Source organism: Gymnoscopelus braueri, assembly GCF_963280865.1.
Source record: "Gymnoscopelus braueri genome assembly, contig: SUPER_20_unloc_1, whole genome shotgun sequence".
Lineage (NCBI taxonomy): Eukaryota > Metazoa > Chordata > Actinopteri > Myctophiformes > Myctophidae > Gymnoscopelus > Gymnoscopelus braueri.
Window position 1 is genome coordinate 2,707,463 of NW_027660990.1, and position 27,658 is coordinate 2,735,120.

General features: G+C 41.7%; 1 long non-coding RNA gene across 1 annotated transcript; it reads right to left on the reverse strand.

Moving 5' to 3' along the window:
• Positions 1–10,201: 10,201 nt before the first annotated feature.
• On the reverse strand, positions 10,202–13,260 carry LOC308076672. The gene is made up of 3 exons (XR_013932314.1): positions 12,848–13,260; positions 11,638–11,683; positions 10,202–10,457 (listed from the first exon to the last, which is right to left on the reverse strand). It is a non-coding gene; the product is annotated as an uncharacterized lncRNA (long non-coding RNA).
• Positions 13,261–27,658: the final 14,398 nt, after the last annotated feature.

The window sequence follows — 27,658 nt, forward strand, 5'->3', positions numbered from 1 at the left end:
TTACTTTTACTTAAGTAAAACATTTGAGTACTTTTTCCACCCCTGCTGCCTAGACTTATTATTGTAGGCGATGCAACAATTTGAGACATATTACAAGCATTTAATATAGAGTGGGACTGGGATATGATATTGATTTGAATGAAAATAAGTTTCCAAATGTATGGGCTTTGTCAACACATTTTCTTGAGTGAAAAGCTCAAGGGATGCGTGCGTGACGTGTCTAACATGGGACCGTTCACTCTCTGCGTCAACCATGGGGCGTCAACCAGAGAAAATACGGTAGAGTCGATTGGTCCAAAACCCTATATTCAACGGAAGTCCCACCCTATGACGCGTTGTTGTCGCCTAATGACTGACGGCATATCCGCATAGTACAAAACCAAGCCAATTGGCGGGAGGTACGTTCTCTCTCTGTGCAGGTGAAGAAGCAGGACGGTCGTCGGACAACACACAACTCAAAATGTCAGGTACTGATGTGGCAGAACTTCTTAGAGCAGCAGCAGATTGCCTCAGTCGCCTGGAAGGCCTTAGTGCTGCAGCACCACTCCCAGACAGGCAAAGCAACGTGGCTTCGCCGTCTCTGACTTCTTCACAAGGTATGACTCGTCTCTGGGCTACTAGTTAGCGCAAACTTTATTTGTTTACTAGATCTTTTCCTGGTCCCCTGTAGCAATATGAAGCCTAGTCTATTGATTTCACATTAGAAAATGATAGCGACTTGTATCTGCTAAAATACTAGCATTTTAAAATGGCGGTCAATGTTTTACCTGACACTCGGTTTAGGTACACACTTAAACAACAGCAACGGAAATACTGTGTTAATCACTTATATTGACATAAGTACAATATGTTTTAATGTACTTTGGAGTGCTCGTCTTTTGGCGCGAGTCAGAATGAGCGCAATGCTTTGATTATGCCGCACTGCTAAATGCTAACTGTTAGCTTCCCATTTGTTTTTAGCCAGTGCAGCTTGCTCGGCTCCCTACAAGAAGGGTAATTTGGAAATGAATTAAATTAAACTGTTCCACCGTGCTCCAGCACGTATTTTCATGGACTCAGGTTGTTAAGGCAGGGGTCTTCAACCTTTTCAGGCCAGGGACCCCCAAACTGATGGGTAGATGGAGCAGGGACCTCGTAGGGTAGGGGGGGCTACCACATATATTGTATATTTATGTATAAAATTGTGTTTTATATTGCCTGCTCCTACGCACCTGCCCCAGTAGGTGTGCAAAATAAAAATTCTCTACAAAATATGTATAAACATACCATGTTATTGTGCATTGTGCCTCCATTTATCTGTTTGCTATGGATTCATGTTATGTTTAAAGACAAATTGACATTTTGGCGGAAAAAAATTCATTTTTTTTTTTCAAACAAAAATATTGTATAATCAAACAACAATTTCGCGGACCCCCTGCAGTACCTCCACGGACCCCCTAGGGGTCGCGGACCCCCTGTTGAAGGCCTCTGTAAGCAGATGAGAAACCTGCCGGGGTTTTCCGTCAAAAAAAAAAAAAAGCTCTGTAGTGAAAGTTCTTGAAATGATGAGACAAAATGAGTGCCTTTTTATATTTTTGGGCCAAATGACAGTGAAGTTACAATTTAAGGACTTTAAGACCCTTTTAATACCCTAAGAAAATAGACCATTACTGCGTCAAAAGTAATCAATAAACTATATAATATAAGAAAGAGGTAAATATTTTGAAAATGGCAGATCTACAAGCTCACAACTCCTCACAATATGTATCTGTGGAACCGAGTCAAACTAAATGTAATGCCTTTTTGTTCCTCCAAGTAACTTCTATTATTAACTTACATTTTCCCCATTAATATGAACTTTGCCTCTTCATCACTTATGTATTCTGAGTTTTTGACTTTACAAAGAGTGGATAACGTAACCTATAAATGATCACATATGTAATGTCTAATGCTTGTCATTCTTGTTTTTATTCTAAAGCTGAAGTGGCCGGCCTGTTCACTGCCTATGGACACAGGCGTCCTCCAGCTACTCCTCGGCGATTTCCTACCTCCCTCCTACCCCCAGCTGCCAAAAGAGCCCGGTATACCCACACGTTTGTGTGCCTTAGTGACCACCTCAGCGACACGGTCCCACCAAAGTACGAAAAGATGGAGCTGACCACTGCGGGACTTGGAGAAAAGAGGTTCTGTTTTCAAGGTAAACTTGTACTTTGTCTATACTCCAAAACACTTAGGGTCTGGGGGGACCCTTGGGGGGGTTCCAGGGATCAAAAATGTCAACCAAACAACACGCTTTTTGTGGAGGATTGATCGTCTAGTCAGTAAGAATACTCTGAAAATTCTTGCAGGGGCCCTCATTCAAGGTCATTATGATTATGCATGCACTTCATGGTATCACAACACCTCCAAGGCCTTAAAAACAAGGCTCCAAACATCCCAAAACAAGGCTGTAAGGCTACTTCTTGGCCTCAATCACAAAACCCATCTAACCCCTGCTCATTTTGCTAGGATTGGATGGCTTAGGGTTGAGGACAGAGTACAGCAACTTGCTATGGGCCTGGTCTTCAAGATACACCACAACATTGGGATCCCCCTGTATTTGTCAAAATACTTCCAAAATGTTAATGCAGTCCATGATCATAACACCAGAGGCAGCTCCACAAATCATGTTCAACCCAGATTTGGCTCAACTAAGGGAATGAACTCGTTCTCATGCTATTCATCAAAAATGTGGAATGCCCTACCAAAAGGAGTAAAGGAGTGTAAAACCCTATCCCTACCTATCTATCTGCCTCTTATATTTCATCATGATTTGTGTGCATGGGGTTCTCATCTTAAACAAGCTTAGTGCTTAATGAGAGTTCCAGTTTAGTAGACCTTGCATTGTGAATTTGTACTTCCATGTACTGTTATGTACTGTCATGTACTATTCTCATGTCTTACTAAATAAACTACATCAATCAATCCACAACAAGATGAACTGTTTAACCCATTAAGTCTTGAGGCCGATTCCACAAATGTCTTCTAAATCAGTAGTTCTCAAACATTTTCATACCAAGGACCCCAAATTGATATGCATTTGGCCACGGACCCCCATCTGAAAATGTTTTGTGACAGGGACCCCAGATGAGAAGATATGCGTTTTTTTAATTCCCCCCAAAATGGCAGCGCTTGTGGCACGATGTGATGCTCTGCGAGTTTGTATAACTGCTATTTTGGAAAACTACTGGTTCTAAACGGTGGTTCTAAACCACTGTTTGGAATCCTAACTTTTCTGAAAAACATTTGTTGCTATATAAATCTAAAAATGACAGATACTTTCCCAGTCATGAGCATGAAAAGGTATAACTTTTCTGATAAACATATGTTGCTATATAAATGTAAAAATGACAGATACTTTCCCAGTCATGAGCATGAAAAGGTCTTGTGTTATGAGCTTATAGTGCCATTTTCCTTTAGTTCTTGTAATTGAGTAGTTTTGAAGATGTAACACAAATCCTCTCTTATGGTAGTCCTTAGCACAATATCTGTTCTGACAAGTCTGTTGCACAAAATATTGTCTGGATCTGTGGCTAAATGCATATCAACGTTGCCATTTGTTCTCTGAGTCAACAAAGTGTACCCTTAAAGGTCTGTAACTCAAAGATTGAAATGGGGACCCCTGGAACCCCCCAAGGACCCCTGGTGGTTTCTGGACCACACTTGGATATTTTAAAGGTCTTGATTTTGTTTACTGTCTATTAAGTTTAACATTGCGACTGTTCTGTCCCCCCCCCCCTTTTTTTAATAGGCGATGAGAGTGACGCGGCCCACTTCCGTTCTGAAATGGAGTCCGCATATCCTCCCCTGAGAGAGACGGGGGGATTCGAACTTCTCAGAATCACAGGGACTACTAGAAGTAGGGACCTTTGTGTGATCCAGAGCCCTGAACAGGGGTACACTGTGCAGCACCTGCGCAACCCTTCAACTGGCATCGGGCAGGCCACACTGTATGTCAGGCCTTTGCAGAAAAGCATCGATTTTGCGGTACGTGTCAATAAGTGTTTTATTGATGCATTACCTAATATTTAAAATGTCTTTGTAATTGACCTTGATAAATGCTTTATACTTAACATTGTTAAATGTTTTCTCTCGTAGACCCGTGCCCTTACCTCTCCCTCACAAGCTGGACCCCTAACAAGGTGTCTGTGGTGTAACCAGCACTTCCCATTCAACAACATGAAGAGCCATGTGCAAAAATGCACAGGGTAGGCATTGTCCTTATCTTTGATCGTTCTTACACTTTTGTTTTTGCACTTCAGAATAAAAATTCAACAGCATTGATCCAGTAGTCTATTAGACTGTAGATTGTGCACACTGCCCGTAGGCCACAGAAGCACCTTCTCTGTTCATGTTTTATCATTGTCTCCGCCAGGCCGACGGTATGGCCAATACCTTGTTTTGTACCCTGTCATTCATCGACACATTGTGAACCTGCATATCTGCTATACTTAATTAAATCTGCTGTTTTCGAAATATTTTATCATTTTGAAAACTGTTTTCGAAATAGTTTAACATTTTGAAACTTAATAAGACATTCTGCATACTGAGTACAGAATATTTTGATGCCAATACTTTTGTACTTTTGGGTTATTTTTGAATGCAGGAGTTTCATTTGTAACAGTATTACTACACTGTGGTATTGCTACTTGTAACAGTATTGCTACAATGGTATTGCTACTTTTACTAAGTAAAATATCCACCACTGTAGATATGTCTTAAGTACGGTAACTAATGTAATGGTACAGAGATTTCAAGTTAATTTGGGAAATTCATGAAATAAATATCTGACCGATCTTTACAGGTCACCCAGTCCACAAATCGTCAACCTGGATTCTGACGATGAGGTCATCCCATCTGGCCCGTCTACCTCTCGGTCTGCCGTCAGCCTGCCTGGCCTGTCTACCTCTCAGCATGCTGTCGCCCTGCCTGGCCTGTATACCTCTCAGTCTGCTGTCGCCCTGCCTGGCCTGTCTAACTCTCGGTCTGCTGTCGCCCTGCCTGGCCTGTCTACCTCTCAGTCTGCTGTCGCCCTGCCTGGCCTGTCTACCTCTCAGCCTGCTGTCGCCCTGCCTGGCCTGTCTACCTCTCAGTCTGCTGTCGCCCTGCCTGGCCTGTCTACCTCTCAGCCTGCTGTCGCCCTGCCTGGCCTGTCTACCTCTCAGTATGCTGTCGCCCTGCCTGGCCTGTCTAACCTCTCAGTCTGCTTTCAGCCTGCCTGGCCCGTCTACCTCTCAGTCTGCTTTCAGCCTGCCTGGCCCGTCTACCTCTCAGTCTGCCGTCGCCCTGCCTGGCCTGTCTACGTCCGCCTCTGCTCTGTCTGGCTCGAGTGACTCAAGGGCATTTCTTGAGAGTCTCTTCTCCCCAGGTATAACCACGGGTATATTGGGTATTTGAAATGTGAGTTTTAGAAATCTGTTTTCACTGGTCTTTATTTGCTATGTATTTCTGCATCTACTTAGAGTGGAAGGTGGAACCTGACAGCTGTAGAGCTGCGATGCTCTTTAAGACGTGGTTGCTGTCCGACAATGAAAATGAAAGGTTCCTTGTTCTCAGAATGGACTTGGGAGACGACGTAGAGGAGCAAGAGGCCTCGCTTATGTCAACTTATAAGGCTGTCAAGGAGAACTGGGCACGCCCTATTAAGTGCAGACTGGAAGGTACAGTATGTCAAATGTAAATGTCTTGAGAAATCATAACTTTCTAAAGAAAGTTGCCTGACATTTTGCTTTTCCATATAGGCGATCGAGCATTTGGTGAAGGAGTCATGCGCTTTTTCTTCTCCAGAACCATTAAACTTTTGCAGAATGGCTTCCACTTGAACTTAGGTATGTTGACTGAATAGTTGTTGAGACTGCAAAGTTGTACTGAATGGCTGTTGAAAAGTATCTGCTTTGTGTCCGCACAGTGCACACCACTCACAATCATGTTAGAAACTAATAATTGTGGTAATTTAACAGTCATTCACCTGGCCTTTTAAGATTCATGACTTTAACCCTAGTATCGCTATTCTGGGGGGAACATTCACATAAAATAGCAGATCTACAAGCCACAACGTGTTGGCACTTGTAGATTAGCTATTTTCAGTGAGATTTGGTGTCGAGGGAAACGATCAGACCATGTCCATAGCAGACAACTAAGTGTTACTGTACTATAATGTATGAAGGGTTAAAGTGGTTGTTTTCTGTGCAGGTCACAAGGCTGTTACAAGGCTCTTTGACGGTGAGACCGATCATTTGGTGCCATGCAATTCAGAGAGGCTTATAGAGAGCGACATGTTCCTCGTTGCTGGTAGGTTGATGCCAAATTATTAAAAGGGTCTATGTTCAATTGTCAAATGGCCATTTTCAATTAAAGGATAGGACCAGTGTAATTCTTGCAGTTATGGGTTAAGTGTATTGCTCATGGACAATTTGACACATAAACAGTGGCCAGGAGTAAAACCAGTTATTATCAGACCCCACTAGAAAAAAAGTAGTGGGTTTTTATCTTTTTGTAGATCATAATAAATAAGATGGATGACACTAGTCATTTTAATGGCAAGCAAATTTTGGTTAAATTATTAAAATTGCTATACTTTTTGGTTTCATTTAGGGAGGATGATGGGCCATTCATTCTTTCTTGCATGGTGGACCCTGTGTGTCCGGAATTAGTCCGGCTATTGTGCACGTTCTGTTTGGGGGAACACCAGAGACTGCAACAGTCGTGATCGAAGACTGCGCTGACCTGGACATTCGCAGCACCATTCAGTTGGTATGATATGATTTCTGTCTTTTACAAAATGTCTTTGTTTTTAGCTGTGATATTTGCACCTAAAAATGTATTTGCATCTAAAAATGTATTTGCATACAATAATACACACACCCTCAACAGCCAATACCTCCTCCCCACACTCTCTTCCACATCACTTGAAATGTATGGGTCTCTAGTGTAAACCAGCAATTAAGCTACATTTTTACCTAAAACTGATACAAATGTGATCATAACAAAAAAAAAAATGTGAATGTTAAATGTACATTTGTTACTTTTGTCACCAGCTCGAAGGCGATGCAGAGCTGACAGAGGAGGAGGTGGCAGGTGTTAACCAGCTGGCCCTATCATGGGACATTGACGTCTTCACCCAGACCAACAGAAGATGGCTCTATGACCGTCTTCTCCTCTGTGCTGTGAGTACTGATGTGCTAACACACTAAAAGTGAATAACGGATGCAGAGTTATTTTGATGTCATGATTCCACCACACCCCAGGTAACTATGATTTCTGATTTAGGTCATTCGGCGAAGTAGCAGACAAATCAGGCAGCTGAAGAAGGGGCTGAAGGACACCCAGGTCTGGGGTCTTTTCACACAGAGACCAGACACCATTCCCCTTATGTTCCCGAGGGACTGTGAAAGTGCACCCAGTTCTGAGGTAACGGTCATTCACACAGGAGCTGTCCACATCGTAGTTGCAACACCATCCATTAACCGCCCATTCATCCAATCATGAAAGCAACCTATCTGATTGTACTAAATGATGATAAACTCACCAATATTGCAGATGCATCACACTTCAGGGCAGCACTCAAAGAAACTGGTTTGACACAGGGCTGCACCGCTCTGCTGTTTTTTTTGGCTAGTCTATCAATTGCATTCGATTCATCTTATTTTAAAGTGCATTTTAAATTAGCCATTTATTTTTTTGCAACAAATCAATTAACCACTAGAATTAGTTTCTAATGCGGTGCACAACAGTGTCGGGCAAAAATTGTGGAAACTGCAGGTCTACAAGCTCACAGCACATTGCGATGTGACATGTGGTTAAAGACAAAACTTCTCTTTTTGCAGTTTATCATCGAAAACATAGTGTGGCCAGTCCTAGATGAGACTGCTGATGACTACGACGCCCAGTGCACTCTGGATGAGAAGTGCAGAGTGGCAGGGTACCTCCGGACATACATCGAAAGTGGTAATCATTATAAGTTATTGGGAGCAGTAGTGGACGTGAATGCTATAATCAAAGTGAAAATGGGAGACGGCATTTGTAAACTGATTTGACAAAGGGTCTATTTTCAGTCTTTGCTACAATTTTAAAGGGATGGATGTGATCATGGTTAGTGCACATTGACACTTTGGTAGTGGTAGGTCTGGGTTATGTAGTTACCTGGCAGTGGTGAAATAAATGCTTAAAAGTACAAATTATGAAGTAATTTTTTTTATATCAGTGCTCTCCTTCCTGTATTTAAATTTATAACATTCAATGTAAAACAAAACCTGACATCTTTCAAAAATGATAAAGATAGCAGATCTCCCAAACACATCGTGATACATTGTGAGCTTGTAGATAAACTATATCTTTTGTTAATTCTTGGTATTCCTTTTTCACCTTTCTTTCACCATTATAGCTTCCTCTGAAAAGCTGAAGGCGCTGCTCAAGTTCTGGATCGCGTGGGAATCAACGAACGCCAAGATGAATGAGATGGTGGTGCAAGTGGTCCACAGGGCTCTGCCGATGTCCTCCACGTGTTTTCAAACTCTTCGACTGCCAGCCCACTACGAAGAGTATGATGTGTTTGTCCATGAATTTGAGGCCTGTATCGGCACCAGTGACACTGGCTTTGGAATGGCGTAGGGCGTGACTATGCGCCAGTGGTGGAGATACTGAAAGGTAGAAGTACTCTGTTGCAAGTAAAAGTCTGGAATTCAAATTTACTTGAGTAAAAGTACAAAAGTATTTGTACTGGTGGTGTTATAGGTACTTAAAGTACCTAAAGTACTAAAAGTACTAAAATGTTCCATTTTCAAATAGCCTAGGTATAAAATGGGGCTAACGTGGTTAATGTGTGTTTTATAATGTAATCATTTATATCTGCAAAGTAACTTGTAAAGTTTTCAAATAATTGTAGTGGAGTAAAAGTACAATATTTGTCTCTGAGGTGTAGTGGAGTAAAAGTACATTATACAATTATATTGTATTGAGGCTTATTAGCCAGGGTTAAGCTGCTACTATACAATTGCACTGTTCATATTTTCCCTTAGTGAAACTCCTCACTAATTACAGAAAGGGATTTTGCTGTTGTTAGTTTGGACTCCTGTTCAAAACTTTGCACTTATTTTTTTTTATACGTTGTCAAATTAGTTTATTTTCCTTGTTCCTGTTAAATTGCACTATAGACCAATGTTTGTTTACCAACATTGAGACTGGATGCACAGGTGATTGTTTCACGCAATCAATTCTCAACCTGTTTTGGGGTGCGCTGGTTTCAGCACACCCCAACCCCCTCTTGTGTGTTGGCTGGTGAGGCGCGTCCTAGCGAGACCTGACAGAATGGGTTTCATTGAGCGCATTCTGGTTGCACGCATTCTGGTTCATATCAATGTGACGTCGTCTGTTAAGGGGTCCATTGAGCGACCTGATAGTGAACTTGCACTACAAAAATGCACTGACAGTTTGAATGTGCGGAATTTAATAAATAATTCTACCTCAACTTTGCTCTGTCAATGTCTGCATGTGAAACAGGAGACATAAGGTAGTGTGGGTAAATGACTGTACCTGCTAATGTATTCAAAGTAAATCATGGGACATGAAGTACACACTGTATTTTACAGTTTTTTCATAGTCAAAATATAGAGTGAGATGGGGTAATCTCACTAGTGAAATAACTTGGGGCAATTGTTTGTGCTGCCAGTGACAATCCCAGTACACTAGCAACAGTGAATTTAAATGTGTGAAAAACGGAAACATCTCATTGCCACCACAAGCTTATCAAGTAGTGACATCAAGAGATGGGTATCCATATGCACAAGGGTACATCTTTCACATGGGCATTACAGGTAAACAAACTGGCACAACTGCAACGTTGATGCCAGTTAAATAATTGCGTGGGTACTCATTTTGTTGTGCAAGGGGATGGGCTAGTTACTAGATGGGCATTCCAAAATGCTCCAAATTTGATACAAAGCTAGAAAATGTATAAGCAGACAGGTTCTGTTGAGAAATGGGCCGATTTTCCCAATTAAAAAATAGAATACACACACTGACATTTCAAAAGCTCCCAGTCAAGGCTTTATTCTAGAAACGTTTTGACAGTCTGAAGATATGTCTGACACGAGGGTCAACACATGCCTTGTCTATTGCTGATGAGATTTGTAAGATCTAATAGCCATGTATGCAGAAAAGTGTTCACAATAAGCCATGACACTATTCTACTACTATTCTATGTTTTGTGTCGGTATTCATCTGGCAAACATGTTCATTTGTACCCGTTGTCATTCAGGTACTGCTCACATAAGTCAGTCAAGTATAATTTAGAGAATGTGTACAGTTCAAGATAAACTGCCAAGGCCATATGGAACATTGGAGTCTGGCAGATATTTAAGTTCTTGTTCACTACATTGGTGAGGGAGTTGGATCTCGATGTACGGTAAATGCCCTCCCAGTCCACACCAGTCTTGATCAACCTGAAATGATATTGAGAATTTTGATCATTTGATATATATTCTGTATACGTTTTGAAGTCCTTTCTTTAATTGTGGTTGAGCCAGAGCCCAAGAAATGTTTTGAAAAACTAACTTTCAGGATCTAACAGTAAGATCTCTAAGCATACCTGTTGGAAATCTTTCCCTCTTTTTGGTTAGTTAGCCACTACTGCAATGGTGAACAGTTTTTATTTTTTACAAATCCGATAAAGGCAGTGAAAATGTGGAAGTTGCTCTTCCTCCAGAAAATGGTAGTGTGTAATTAGTGTGGTTATTTTTGTAACATGTTCTACCCCTAGATAATGTTGCCAAACACGGACTGAGAACATTGATTGATACTGGGTTAACTCTTCTAATTGTACCTCATAATTGCTTACCTGTCGAGATGGTAATCCATATTGCTGAACAGCAGACAAGAAGCCATCGAGTACAGTTGCAGCTCTGTTTGTGGCAGCGTTGAGATATACACAATCAGCTCTGAGAATCCATCTAAACCACCATCTCCATCTGCAATGTGAAAATATGTGTAAATACATCAACAAATACCACAAAGAAGAAATTGTATAATATTGACTAATAATAACTGGTTGACCACATTGTGAACTTGTGTCATATTGTAACCTACAATCCAACCTGTCTCCCTCATAATATTTACCCAAGTGAATAATTCCAAATCATTTGGTTCACTAACATCTCCTTTGATATTAATATCTACGCTTGCCACAATTATGGTATGCTACACATGAGTTAACATTTCAAATGATATGAATATATTAAAAAAGGCATCCAGATTTCTTTGGAATTCTTTAGTTTCAAAACGTGATGATGACAAGTAACGTTTTTCATCTCCATTTCAGGTTAAGGTGGGATGTTATTGTTATGTCTCAAGTGAGGTCAAAGTTAGGGTTAAGGTCAGATCAGAGCCATACAGTTAACTCTCCTCTACCACCACCTAGTGTATGTTGTGATATCGATTGTGATTGGTTGGTGCACGTACTGAAGGGTTTGTCATCAGAGTCAGTGTGGTGGAAGTCCTGTGTATGTTTACATGCAGCAGTCTGTTTAATAAACTCCATGTTACAGCACATCATCATCCAGACTAATTGTGCACAGTGTAAAACAAGACTACAGTAAAATTGCACTTCCTTGTACATTATCTTACTTTGATATGTAGCCCTCTGGAGTTGCTGGAGTACAGATCAGAATTCCTGTAAGAAAACAGTGTCAATATGATCATTATAAAATATAACACGTTCGTTTGAACAATCTGTATAGGGTCGAGTATGTTATGATGTGGGGGAGCTTCAATATTAATTACGGGTACAGAACTGGATAACCTATATGCACCCATGCCATGACCAAATGCAATCGCGCATAAAAACAAAAAAGTTCGTATGCAAAATACTATTGTGCATAACAATACACCAGCAATTGCACATCAATCAAAGAATCAGCGACATTCATGATATTATTGTTATCGGTCGGGTGGTTGTAACTGTCGGCTATTGCCTCTGGAACACCCGAGAGTTAAAGAGGGAGATTAAGCCTATAGGGAAGGCTTCTGATAGCACTGAGCGCACAGGCCAATACAAACTAATACGTGAGTGCGCTCCCAGTGCGCATTTCCTAACGCACCAGAGAGAGCTCGCCTCACACAATTAAGAACACACAAAAGAAAGCGCTCATTTCTGGCGAAAGAACGTCATGAATGATAATATATGACGATGATGATGAGATGAGATGAGACCCGTGCACGGCGCCTGATATGTAGCCGAAACAATTGACTGCGGTAACGATAGCCGTCAGCCGCCTGGCTCACGTTACCGCAGTGGTTTCCAGCCGCGTATTATTACGCATGGAGTAAATTCTATAGGCTACAGGTCAGGAAGTGAATTTCACATGCAGGCTGTATATACACAATAATGTTAATCAAACTGTCTATAGCTCAATGCAGTACATGCACACCTGACCTGTAGTACAGTGTACAGTACCTAGTGTACAGGTCCTGTACACTAGGCTATAGTAAAGTCAGTTAGCAACAGAAACCTCACCGTTGGTCACCAGATCCACACATCACCATGGCGCATCAGACGAACGATACAAATGAACTGTAACGCACACACATAGCCTAGGGGCTACTGTACATACTAGCCTTCTTGGGAGGTGCTATAGCACTGCTTTATAAAGCACCCTCCTAGCGCAGCCTATAGTATTACTACAATATAACTAGGTCTACCGGGTAAGCCTTTTACTTAACACTGATTGAAAAGAGGTTTTTGCATCTTCAGATCAAAAAACACTAAAGTTATGGATTGCAGGCTGCAAGCTGTGCATTTGCGATAACACACGTGATTATTCTATTGTAAACTCACCTCTGACCATTTTCTGCCAGTCTCCTTCGAATAGTACGAGGTGAAACTCCAAAGACACCAGTGATTTATTGGGTTGACAGTCACTGGCCAGATGTATATGGAGTATATCCAGTGGACTTTCCAGCGTCGGATGTCCAACACCAGTGGCGGCCAATGACACGGTCACTTCTTCTTTGACATTCTCCATATCAACTCGGTGTTCAATCGCTTTTAGAGTATTGACTATTTGCTTATCAGCATCTATATCTTGCAAGAGCGCATACTCCCCAGCATTGCCAAGAGATCTTCAATGCGCATTAAAATAGCATCTGCAGATAAACTGGCATTCTCCATCTGATCTGCTAAAGTAAACATCGCATCCCTTAACTCATTCATATCTGCCATAACTTTACTTCATTAAAGATTATAATACTTTACCTACATATAAAAAACACTAGTGACATATTTACTGGGATTTAAAAATGGCGGAGCTGGTTTGCAGACAGACCAAAATAATCGAGAGCAAGGGATTACCCAATCAGAAAATAGGTCCCGCCCTATGGTCCCGCCCCGTTCCTGTTGATTGACAGACGCCGATGTCAAACCATGATTCGGTAAATGGAAGCCATTCTTTTGAAAAGACAGCATGAAATAAAAAACCCATTTAATAAATACCAAAATAAATAAATAAAAAGCACAATTAAATGAAAAACACTAAAAAATAAATAAAAGTATTTATTTATTTATTTGCATTTTTTATTTATATCATCATGTTTTTTATATATTTCATTGTGGTATTTGTTATAACATTTTTGGACCAATGTACCTTATGAAATAGCTAAAAGTGGCAACATGTAATATATATAGGTTGACATTATAAGTCACAATGAAATAAATATAAAACACAATAAAATAGAAAACATTACACAATAAATAAATACATTTATGTATTTAATTGTATTTTTTATTTATTTAATTGTATTTTTATTTATATCATTGTGTTATTTATTCATTTCATTGTGGATTTTATTCATTTCATTGCGATATTTATTTTTTAATTTTTGGACCTTTGGACTTGATTAAATAGCTAAAAGTGGCATCATGTAATATATATAGGTTGACATTAAAAGTTACAATGAAATAAATAAGAACCACAAAGAAATAAATAGAAAACCCAATGATATATAAAAAAATACACAATAAATAAATACATTTATTTATTTAATTGTATTTTGTATTTATTTAATTGTATTTTGTATTTATATCATTGTGTTTATTATTTATTTCATTGTGGTATTTATTATTTAATTTTTGGACCTATGGACTTCCATAGTCCACAGTGGCTGCGGGTACATGGACAGTTTCATTCGGAATGAATACACTTCTATTCCGAATGAATGAATGGATGAATTCATTCAGAATAGAAATGCTCATGTAAACACCTCAATTGGAATAGAATATTCCATTCCAGTCTGACCCGAATTAATTTTCATTCGGGTTAGGAGGGGTGGTATAAACCGTTTGAATAGGGATATACCAATCGGAATTGACCATGTAAACACTTTATTCCGAACGCTCCTCTCTGTTTGGAATACATGCATTCCTTTGCGCATGTCCGTGCTTATAGTGCTGTCAGAATTGTCCAAAAATGACCTATCAAATCTCTAATTCGGCCACGGTCGCTCCTGCGGGATAAAATGAATGATTCTATTCTATAGCGTCATTTAATAAGCCATGGTTAAGCCCAGACTTGTCCAGGAGAACGGACGCTCCAAGGATTGCTGGCCTAGGCTACACTTATATGGATCTTTTTCTAAACAGGTATTTTAGTCCTCAGTTTTTAAAAATAATCCCTGGCCACATGACAAAGATTTTTTTTTTTAAATCCCTGTCCACACGTAAACGCAGATGATCAGCTGCAAGTTTCAATTTTAAATCAGATTTTACATTTATTTTATATATGAGGGGCAAAATACGTATACATTTTTTATCACATGTTAAGGCCCAATACTGCAATAGCTGCATTGTTTTAATAGCATACGTGAACAAAAATAAATGAAAACTACATTATTAGGGTGCAGCTGCAGCGAAAACAGATTTTTACTTAATCAATTCATTACATGGGCAGCCGGAACGGTCGTCCCAAAACACTACGCCCCACGCACCTTTTGAGCGGGCCATCCACGGCCGCTCCATGGTCGCTGGATTTTGACCCGGGGCGATTGTGTTTTAGGGCGGCATACTCCGCATTCTCCGTGTGCGCACCGCACGCTACTCTGCGCAGAAAGAGGGTTTTCGTCACAGTGAATGAGTTACAGCATGTTTCAAAGCTTTTTCATAATAATACAAGAAAAACGTGACACTCGGCATAATGAGTAGCTTATATACTTTCTACTTAAGTATATTTCGATGCCAATACTTTTGTACTTTTGCCATAAATGAGCGTGCCTTGTTTCATAGACTGTAGTGTTGCTCTCTCTCTCTCCATTTATTATTATAATGACCATGAGCAGTCCGGTGTTTATGTATTATTATGTATTATTATAATGACCATGTGCGAATGCGCGATGACGTCATCGTACCTACATGAGAAATGTGACAAATAGTATAGGCTAGCCTACGTTTTACCGTGTCTGGTACCAATACAAAAAAATAAACTGGTCTGAACTTGTAGATCTGCTACTTTTGCATTAAAACGGCGATAACAAAGGAACACAGGCTTGTACCGCATACAACGCTGCCTGGCCAGGAGTCGGTAAGCACCGGCCTGTCTACGACCGACAGACCTCCGCTGCGGAGGCACAAGGGGGCTATTCATTGCCTCCTCCCATGCCCACCAGGGGAAGCTCTGCTCCGGGTAGTGGCCCCTGGTCCATGCCCGCGCGTAGGCGGGAACCACTTTGCGCATGTCAAAAGTTATATTCCGAATGAATGCTTTGGTCATGTAAACGAGGAATACTTTTATTCAGGTCCCATGTAAACAGGTGAGTGGATCAGATTCCTCTATTCGGAATGAGTTAATTCGGAATGAATTCATTCTGAATGAATACATGATGGTCCATGTACCCGCAGCCAGTGATATCCAGAGGAGAGAGGACTGCCGTCCTCTTCAGCTGCTCCCCATGCTTTTGTTCTGTTCTATTTGACTATTCTTTCCATCCACACACCCTGCACTAAACCATGTTCCACGCATCCACACTTACACCACTGATTTACTGACTCCACACCTCATTGGATCCTTTTACTGTTATAATGTCTCTTTATGTTCAGTTATCTATAAGTTGCTTATGTTAGTTTAGTAGTCAATAAATATCTTTGTTAAACTTTCCGTTGGTCTCCCTCCCTATTATTTGTCATGGCAAGAGCCAGCCATGACTGTGTGTGTGTGTGTGTGTGTGTGTGTGTGTGTGTGTGTGTGTGTGTGTGTGTGTGTGCACGTGGCGCATATGCATGCATTGCTTTATTACTTAAATGTCAGTGAACTCAACGTGACCCTGTTGAATCATAGCGCAATATCTTTCCAATACAAAGAGAAGGAGACCACTGGGTCAATTAATCTATAACTACCAGTTATGTTCCACTGATGTGTTTTCAAGCCATTCCAATAGCCGCTCATATTAGAATAACATGTGACTGGACGTCTAATAACGAGGAGAGAACTACAAAGACATCTGAAATAAAACAGGCATCCAGGAGATGGAAGGAGAAGTGTACTCACTCATGTTTTACTTTAAGTAAAAGTAATAATACCACAATGTAGAAGTTACAAGTAAAAGTCCGTTATTCAAAATGTACTTGAGTAAAAGTGCAAAAGTATCTCCATCAAATTGTATTTAAAGTACCATAATTAAAGGTACTCATTATGCAGAATTCCCCATTTCACAAGTTTTCAAAAATACTGTATATACAATATAAATATATGTTTGTAAAAATAGCTAACTATATATAGGCATATAGGGCTGTAGTGGTTTGTGTATGTTTTGCAATAAGTGAAATATACAAAGTAATAATTGTAGAGGAGTAAAAGTACAACATTTGCCTCTCAGATGTAGTGTAGTACAAGTAAAGGTATTGAAAATTGGAAATACTCCAGTAAAGTAGAAATACAGTATTTTGAGTGTACTTGTACTCAAGTTTATATACCACAATATAAGAATACTCTGTTACAAGTAAAAGGCCTGTATTCAAACTTTTACTTGGGTAAAAGTACAAAAGTATTGGCATTAGAGTAAGCTAAAGTACTCAAATCTTTCAGAATTTGTCAAACGTTTTCCCCAAAATATATTTGGTATAAAATAGTATAAAGCAAGTGGTTAATTTTTTTGTATTGATAATCTAAATCTACAAAGTAACTAGTAACTTAAGTTACTACAGTAGTAAAAAATAAATAAAACAATTGTAGTGGAGTAAAAAGTACACTATTTGCCTCTGAGATGTAATGGAGTAGAAGTATAAGGTATCCCTAAAATGTAAATACTCAAATAAGCATTTGATTATTATCACTTTTCAAATAGCCAAAGTATTAATGTAGGTTTTGTAACGATAATCTAAATGTACAAAGAGTAGCTGAAGTTTTCACATGTACTTACAGTCTCGCACCATTGTCCACAAAAGATGTCCGCTGGTGCACATATTTCACTCCCACTAAACATCATTTAAAGCGCGTTCCCACTTTGCAATAAAGTGCCAAAAGAATGAAGCACAGAAATAGCATCCATAGCGGTAGATACTGTGTTTCATTTGACACTAATCATTGCCATTGGAGAAGAAAAGGGGGGACAGCTAATAGTGGAGGTCAACCATATTTCCATACAGAGAAAATGCAGTACTGTACTACACTAGTGTTCCCAACCGCTTTTCCTTGGAGCCCCCCTATTTACATGGGACAAAAGATGAGACCCCCATCCATCGCGTCACTTCGTGATGCGTTGTAAGCTTGTAGATCAGCTATTTCTGCTATTTTATTCATAACATTATTACATATGTTAATAATTTCTTTGTATTTTTAAGTTATTTGTCATATCTACCCTGTGCATTTTTTGATTTTTTTTTCTTCATATGTTCCAATGTTCAATAACAAACACAAAATTAAATCGTTAATCGTAATTATTTGAGTGACAAAATGTCGTCAACTTAAATTTGTATTCATGACAGGCCTAGTTGTAAGTGAACGAAAGTAAGTTATGACTTAGTTGTTTTTAAGTTTAAAATGTTGGACTATAACCTCCAAACAGACAAGACCTCACGACCCCCCCACCTGTGATATTTGGCGCCCCCCACTAAAGGGGGCTGTGCCCTTCCTGGAGGACTCTCCACTGAGCACTGTGACACTAATGACTGAGAGTGTGTGTCAAGTGCTTGACGGGGTCGACGGAGATTTTGGGGGGCCGGCCTGCCATCCTACAGTGATGCAAAGTAACTAAGTACATTTACTCAAGTGCTGTACTTAAAGCATCACTATGTAATTTTGTCCAATCTGTACGGTAGAGTATGTTGATACAATATAACTTATATAATTTGGGTGGTTGTATTTGGTCTCCCTGCTCTTCTATTGACACATTTTGATCGTGTCAAAGGTCATGTCTCACCTAGACACATGATCTGAATCCACAAATTTTGACCTGATGGTCAAGATTCAATGTATCCCGTGAGCAAGCAGGCAGGCTCTATTAGCTCAATGGTAAAAATGTCAGCACTTGCGGAGGAAACCGGGTTCAAATCCGGGGTAGAGAGGAAAGTTACATAGTGCAACTTTAAGAATAGTCTTGAGGTGTATTTACTTGAGAATTTCCCCCTTTTATACTTTAAACTTCTAATCCACTACATCTCAGTAAAGTATGAAAATACTGTATTTTCTTTTTTGACAGCTTTATTACTAGCTATTTTGCAGATTTTTCTTTTTCTTTTTCTATTTTACGAAACATACGTTGGCCACATAAGCCCTAATTTATTATACTTCAGCTATTTGAAATTTGCAAATTTATGAGCTATATATATATATATATTACATATTTGCTGGAAGTACTCAGATATATGTATATAATGTATAATATATATATATATATTTTTACTTTGCAGATCTACAGATCTACAAGTTCACAACTCGTTGCAATGCGACGAAGTGTGAGCTCGTAGATGGCTGAAGTATGAATTAGGGTTTATTTGGCCATTCTGACCAATGCATGGCTCATGAAAATAATCAAAGAAATGCTAAATAAATTGTAACTAAAGCTGTCAAAACAAAATACAGTATTTACCTCTGAAATGTAGGGGAGTAGAACCGGTGATTGCAGGGTGTCCTCACACCTCTGACACACACACACACACACACACACACACACACACACACACACACACACACACACACACACACACACACACACACTTGCTCCGCTGCAGGCCAGAGGCAAGCGGATCCTCCCGTACTTAGACGATTGGCTGGTATGTGCTTCGTACCAAGAGCAGGCACTCAGCGATACGTCCACCCTTCTGGCCCATGCCGCACGGCTGGGGCTCACGGTGAATCTCGCCAAGAGCTCTCTGGCTCCCAGTCAAACTGTTGTGTTCATCGGCATCGCCCTCAATTCGGTTTCAATGCGGGCCTGCCCCTCCCCACGGAGAGTGGACGACATTGTGGCCCTTGTCGCTCGTGTACAGGGAAGTACAAGGCCGACATACGGCCTGCTCCTTCGTCTGCTGGGCACATTGATTGCGGCATCCGCAATTGTGCCCCTGGGACTCCTTTCGTTGCGCCCCCTGCAGCGGTTGGTCAACGGCTTGGGCCTCGACCCCAAGAGGCACCAGAAGAGGCTGGTGAGGAACTCCAGCCAGTGCCGTCGGCTGCTAGAACCCTGGAGAAGGAGGGCGAGTCTCTGCCGGCGCGTCGCCATGGGCTCACTGCCCTCTCGCCGGGAGATAGTGGTGACGGATGCATCTCTCTCAGGCTGGGGGGCTGTGTGGAATCACAGGACCGTAAGAGGAACCTGGGGCCCTCAGCAGGGGCTACTACATATAAATGCGCTGGAGCTCCGTGCAGTGTACTTAGCCCTCAAACATTTCCTTCCCGCCTTGGAAGGAAAACATGTCCTTGTCCGATCAGACAATACATCAACGGTCTACCATGTGAACCATCAGGGAGGTGTCAGGTCCAGGCTGTCTCTGCAGGAGGCTCAGAGACTCCTTCAGTGGGCCTTTCCTCGCCTGGCCAGTCTCAGGGCAGTACATCTGCCAGGTGTTCACAACCAGGCTGCAGATATGCTTTCTCGCCAGAGTCCTCCTCCAGGCGAGTGGAGGTTGAACCCCTCAGTGATTCAGGAGATCTGGGAGAGGTACGGGAGAGCAGAAGTGGATCTGTTTGCTTCAAGCACATCAACACACTGTCGACTATGGTTCTCCCTGTCGGATCCAACCAGTCCATTGGGGCAGGACGCACTAGCTCACCCATGGCCCCTAGACTGCCTCTTGTACGCATTCCCTCCAATTCCACTGCTCGGGCTGACGCTTCACAGAATAGCCACATGCGGTCACACGGTGCTGCTGGTGGCTCCATACTGGCCGGGGAGGATATGTTTTCCCATGATCCGACGGCTTCTCAACGGAGCGCCTTGGCCTCTCCCGTCGAGACAGGACCTCCTGTCGCAAATAGGGGGCCGCATTTGGCATCCCCAGCCAGATCGCCTCCAGCTTCATGTATGGCCCCTGAGGGGCCGGGTTCACTGCTGAACTCCTGCGATCAGGCGGTTGTCCATACCTTGCTGAACGCTCGTGCACCCTCCACTAGAGCGCTGTACTCTAACAGATGGAAATTGTTCCGTAGTTGGTGTGAGGGCCAACAAGTGGATCCAGTCATGTGCTCGGTACCAATTCTGCTCCGCTATCTGCAGACATTGTTGGTTAAGGGGCTCTCAGCCTCTACAATGAGGGTGTATGTTTCCGCCATTTCGGCTCAGCATGGGCTGGTTGACGGTCGTACTGTCGGATCTCATCCTATGGTGAGTCGCTATCTGAAGGGGGCTCTTAGGTTGCGCCCCCCGCATGTCACTCGGGTGCCCTCATGGGACTTGCCTACGGTCCTGGAAGCCCTGTGTTCTCCGCCGTTCGAGCCGCTGGAGCGGGCTGATCTCAGGTGGCTGTCTGTTAAAACCGCCTTCCTCCTCGCCATTACATCTGCCAAGCGAGTGGGGGAACTCCAGGCCCTGTCTGTCGCCAGGGACTGTTTGAGGTGGACTTCGGATGGGTCTGGGGTTACTATGTGGCCCAACCCCTCCTTTCTTCCAAAAAGGCTTTCAGCCTTCCATATCAACCAGCCTGTCGGATTGACGGCTTATGCCCCACAGCCGGGGGCAGAGGGATCGCATCCTGATCGTGGGTTGCTGTGCCCCATCCGGGCCCTGAGGCAGTATGTGGATGTGACTTCTGTGTTTCGGAAGTCGGACGCACTGTTTCTCTGTTATGGAGGGCACAGGAAAGGGTGTGCTCTGTCCAAACAACGACTCTCTCACTGGATTGTTGATGCCATTCTGCAGGCCTACGAACGCAAGGGTTTGCCTGTTCCTCATGTGAGATGTCATTCGACCAGGAGCGTGTCCACCTCCTGGGCTGCATTGAGGGGTGTCCCACTGGCTGACATATGTGCTGCAGCAGCGTGGGCCTCTTCCTGCACGTTTGCCCGCTTCTATAGGGTGAATGTGGCCGCCCCTCATCCCATGGCGATGGCGGTGCTGTCTGCCTCTTCTACCTGCAACTGATGGTCAGGTAAGGGCAGGTTCCTCGTGACTATGTTGGTATTAGTCATCCAGGTGTTGAAAACACTGCCTCTGGCGGTCAGTAGGAATGAAGTAGAACGAGAGTTATGCATATAACTAAGGTTCTACGAATTCCGGATGACCGCCAGAGTTGACTGTCACTCGGAATCTCGTTCTCGACGAAAAGATTTCATGAGGATGAACGCTGTGTGCCCCGCACCTATATAGGTGGCGTGCGCGTACACAGGTCACGAGTGACTTTGTTGGTATTAATATTCGACCTATGCGCGAGCGCGCGATGAATATCCAGGTGTTGAAAACACTGCCTCTGGCGGTCATCCGGAATTCGTAGAACCTTAGTTATATGCATAACTCTCGTTCTTGCTACTACAGTGTTAATGTGAGTGTGTTATTGGCCTCATATCAAAAGAACTGTGGGTCACATGGAAGGGTCAAGGATTTATACTGGAGCAGCGCTGGATGCTGACTGAAGCTGACATCAGGACAAATACAAACTCTACAGCAGTGTTGTCAAACTGGTGTTTCGCGGGCCAATGAAGGCCCACGACGTGGTCCAATGTGGCCCGCAAGAAATAAAAACAACAAAAAAAAACGGCAGCACCAGCTTCTTTGTGCACTGAGGCTGTTACACCGGATTGCCTTGACACTGACAGAGAACTTGAACATCATTCTGATCTGTCTGGAAGCGAGTCCCACTATTGCACGATGGATCAGCTGAACGTAAAGTGTAATGTTTACAAGGTTTAACCCTGCCAGCAAATAATAGACAAATAACATGGTAAACACGTTTACCGAGGTAAAAAGATGATGTTGAAAATAAATCCAGGGCATACAAGTGGAACGCTGCTATCCGATTATGGACCAGAGCTTAATGATTACTTATTGATTAAATTAGTTAATTTTGGATTAATATATCAGTGTCCTACTTCGGAATGGAGAATGGATCTTCTAGACACAGCTTTCATAAACTAGTTTTCTCATCATATGGTAAGATGTATTAGGCTATTGTGTGTGGTGTTCATGTGATCAATATACAGTATAGCCTAGCCTACAGTATTATAAATTAATACCGCGGAGCGGACACTGGAGGTGCGTCTGTGCCTCTGCAGTGACATGGCATCATAGCCGATTTTCATTATTACTTGACACTTTAGCTGAGATGGCCCGCTTGGCCGACACTGGCAAACAGGCTGAGGGACCTAATAATTCAGCTCTAAATGCAACTGATAGCCTAGAAAATAAATACAAAGCGGTGGAATCTACATCATGTCTATATTATGCATAGGCTACACATATTTTATTTGAGGTTTGCCACTGTTGTAAGTGATTTTGGCATGAAGAATAAAGCATTCTAAAGACATACGCACATTTTATCCCTGGTACAGCCTCGGGCTGACTTGAGAATGTGCGCACCTCACGCTCAAAACACAGACCAAAAAAACATTAATGAATCTGATTGCAGGTGTAGGATTTGTCTTAAATGCCGGTAAGTACAAAATATGGTCGTAAATCGCTTAGTGAATCGGGGCCAATATTAATGTAATCACCCTGCTTGGTAACAAAGGGTTTGGCTTGGCCCACCATGGGGGACTGTTTTGATTCACACCTCTACCTGAAAATCTCCAACTCAGTACAATAGACAGGAACTCTAGGAAGTGTTGACTGATTAAATCAATGGCAAATGGCAGGGACAACAGCTAAACCCACCAAACCAGTCTGGTGAGTGGTGACTGTTTTCAGTGTCCCTCAATATTCGTACCTGGAAAGAGTCATCTTGACTACAAATCCTGCAAATTATTTTTAATTGGCCCATGACGTTGTTTTGTTTATTTTCCAAGATATATTATGAGACCAGATTCTAGTGGCATTCCCCCTATTATTTAGACCCTGTTTAAACAAAAAAACACTTCATGTCCTATACTGTAGCATGTCACTGTGTCTCCCCCCGTTTTCTTTCGAGTACCTATTATATATATATTTATAATTAAATGTGTGCGTCTTGGGAAACTTTAAATGTATATTTGTATATTTATTTTTGCTATTTTGGATCCTGGGATGGGTGCACACTGTTTATTTCCAGATATATTTTTTACTTTATGCATCAGCCAGCCTCCTGATTGAGTTGACTGTGACCTCACTTACCCTATTGGGGTGAGCCTATCATTGCATAGTGGTACCCTATATAAATGTGTGTGTATGCCCTTTTCCACTATATATGTCCTGATGAAGGTCTGAACAGGCCGACGTTGACAAGCAATAAAATACCAAGCGGAGCTTTTTGCAATCTTCACCAGTGTGCAGACTCTATTCTCTTTTTTTAGAGTCTATGTGGTTCCCAGGTTTAAGTGAAAAATGTAGATTAAGTATACTGTATATTTCAATAGGTAGAGTCTGTGTGGTAGGTATAGGTAGAGTCCGAAGTGTGTACCTAAATAGGTGACAGGAAGTCTGTGTGGTTCCCTGTAAAAGTAGATGAATTACATTTGCTTTTGATAGTGAGGCTCTGTGTGGTTTATACAATACTCCCAAAATGTTGTGTTATTCATGTCCTCACAGTTTTTGCCTGATTCACTGCCTTTTATGCTAATATTTTGATGTTGTTTTATGCTTACTTTTTCTGTAAAGCACTTGTGCTTTATTCTTGCTCTGTAAAGCGCTTTGAGCTGCATTTCATGTCATGAAAGGTGCTATACAAATAAAGTGTTTGATTATTATTATTAATAAAGTTTGTGTTCCATTACTTCCACACTTTCAACTCATAAATCATACTTCATTCACAATGATGAACAAACATGATGAATCAGCAGCAATGTGGATTAGATTCTCCTTCTTTTAATTAGTGTGTATTATCTGCTGCACCGCCACACTATTGAGGTTGTGCTAAATACCAAAGTCAATGCAATTCCCTGTTTTATATCTGTGTTGATGGATCAATATTCAGCAGCTTGTTGCTCTGTTTAATTTCAATTTCTCATCATATTAAACAGCCGTTTAGTATAACTGTGCCTGGAGAGCTTTGCAACGCACCACACCATATTAAGCACAACAAATGAGTTGTGACTGGCATACTAACTAAGCAAGCAATCTGCTAATTAATTAAATTAAACACAGGATAAATAGGGTAGAGAGATAGATGGAGAGACACATTCCTCAGTAAAGCTAAACAAAAAACTAACCGTGGAATCAGACCCTCCCTGTCCACTAAAGTCTTTTTAGACACACACACGCACACGCACGCACGCACGCACACACACACACACACACACACACACACACACACACACACACACACACACACACACACACACACACACACACACACACACACACACACACACACACACTTTTACTACTAATGATATACAAGTAAGACGCGCGAACGCTGGAAGCGAACGCAGATTGACTGTGGCTGCTAAGATTGATTGTGGCTGCTATATTTCAACCACACTGTAGTAGTGCACTCTGCCGCACTCTGGTGGCTGTATACAGGCAGTGCAGCTGCTGGCATTTCAACACAACCCAAGCAAGGTGACATAGTAAGCTCCACTTGGTCGGAGGCGCCTCCTTCCGCGTTCGCAATCATGTGTGTATGCTTGAGGTTTCATGGCTGGATGCATCCCACAATTCAATTCTCTGCCAGACAGAACAAGTGCAAAAGTCTTATGAAAGAGAGAGAAAACTAGTACATCCTTGTCTCTGCACACATCCAAGCTAAAAGCTGTCAGCTATCATCTATCCAGCTCTCTGTTTAGCCTTATGCATGGTGTGTGTGTGTGTGTGTGTGTGTGTGTGTGTGTGTGTGTGTGTGTGTGTGTGTGTGTGTGTGTGTGTGTGTGTGTGTGTGTGTGTGTGTGTGTGTGTGTGTGTGTGTGCGCTGTGCGCGTGCGTGCGTGTGTGCGTGTGTGTGCGCGGGAGTGTGTGTGTGTGTGTGTGTGTGTGTGTGTGTGTGTGTGTGTGTGTGTGTGTGTGTGTGTGTGTGTGCGCGCGTGTGTGTGTGTGCGTGTGTGTGCACGGGAGTGTGTGTGTGTGTGTGTGTGTGTGTGTGTGTGTGTGTGTGTGTGTGTGTGTGTGTGTGTGTGTGTGTGTGTGTGTGCGCGCGTGCATGCGTGTCTGTGTTACATCAGTGTTTCATCATTCCAGCACACCTCAACCACACTATGGGTACATCCACACATGAGCGCACGCTAGCGCGAATTTGACGCCCGGAAGTCGGAAGTCCCATCCACTTCCATGTCAAGTTAAAAACCGGAAAGACCGTCCCTAGTTGCTTCCGGAAAAGCATATCCGGGTTCCGCTCAAGAAACGATCACCCGGAAGTGATAGGCACCAACCAATCGTCCTGTGTTCTCTCCACTGGGCGTGTTGTCTCTAGTTTCCTTTGGGGAAATGCAAGGCAGACGTTCCAGCACAAACACAACAGTATAACACATGCACTCTATTTCAATAAATGTCCTTATTTATTTGTGGTGAATGGCCTGAATACTTTGCACTGTTTAGTTGATCCCTTATGAATAGCTTATGTGAGCACAATAAAGAAAACATTTAATGAGCATTATGAGGACCAGTTATATGAAGATAAGATACAATATTATATTATAATGAGCATTAGTGAGGACCAATTATATGTAGATAAGATATAATATCATATTATATTGAGCATAATAAAGAATAGCAGAATAATAAATTAAATTACTATCCAAAATAAATGAGAAGTTTCTTTTTTATTAATTCTACAGTTTCACACACAAACGTGGGCTACAAAAAAACGAAACATCTCTGTGCTTTATTGTCATAAATTGCACACTTCTACCATATGAATCTGTCATTCATAATCATTGAGGTAATTCACATGTATGTCTGCATTTGTTTGTTTGTTGATGTGGGCAACGAGACCAAAGTTATTTTGGTCTCATTTTAGTTTATTCAAATTTGTTTTCTTTATTGCTTGTCAGAATGAACTTACTTGTTAACTATGTTATTCCCTTATGCTTTAAAAAAAACGTGTATGTTTTATTTTACCTTACTCCTTACCTTACTCCAATTGTAGCATGAAATATATAAGTAAGGTAAAATAAAACGTAAACATTAACTGCTGTTCAGCAGCACTTTGTAACTCATGTTTTGAAAAGTGTATATAAATAAAGTTATTATTTTATTATATGTAGCCTTCTTAAACCCTCTATTCTCAGTAAAAACTGACCTACTTTTCTTGCACGCTTTTCACTGTCAACACCAAATCTCTCTGCCAAAATAGCAGATCTCCTTGGAGATTGGCTGTTTTTGGCTAATTTTCCCCCTTGCTGGGGTTCATGTGGTTAATACTGTTCATAATAATGTAATGGTGTTTTAATTTTGTCAAGGCACCTTGACATAAAATATGAATATTATCCAGTGATATGGAAACATTAGCTAATGTTTTCATATCACTGGATAATATTCATATTTTATATTGCTTGTGCATAATGTTTTCATGATGAGTAGTGTTATTCAGTTCTCACTTGTCTTGTACAAATAGCACTAGTCAAAGAACTACACTTCCTGAAAAACGGCGCTGCCCACCAGCTGCTCAAAGCCCCGGAAGATATCAAAGTAACGGCGGATCCGGAACAAGGGCTAGCGTCCCGTAGCGTACAGTTGCACGCTAGCGTGCACTCATGTGTGGCTGTACCCACTGTCTCCCTGATGACATCACTTCCTGTCAAAGTCCTCCACAACGTCACTTATGGTGCTGTCACACATATGCGGTTGGTGGCCGTAAGTTCCATCCACTCCCATACAGATGCGTTCTGCGTTCTCCTCCACTGGACGGGTTTTTACTTGTAGTTTTCTTTCAGCGATCAAGCCTCCAAATGCAGGGAGAATGCACGGCAGACGATCCAGAAGAAAAGGCCAGAACATATGCGCTCGTATTTCAATAAATGTAAACATCTTTATTGTTGATAAATGGCCTGAATACTTTGCACTGTTCATCGATAAGAATGCCCCCCCCCCCCACCTTAATAGCTTCATGTGACCATACATATAAAGTTAAGTATAGCAGAATAATAAATTACTATCCAAAATAAAT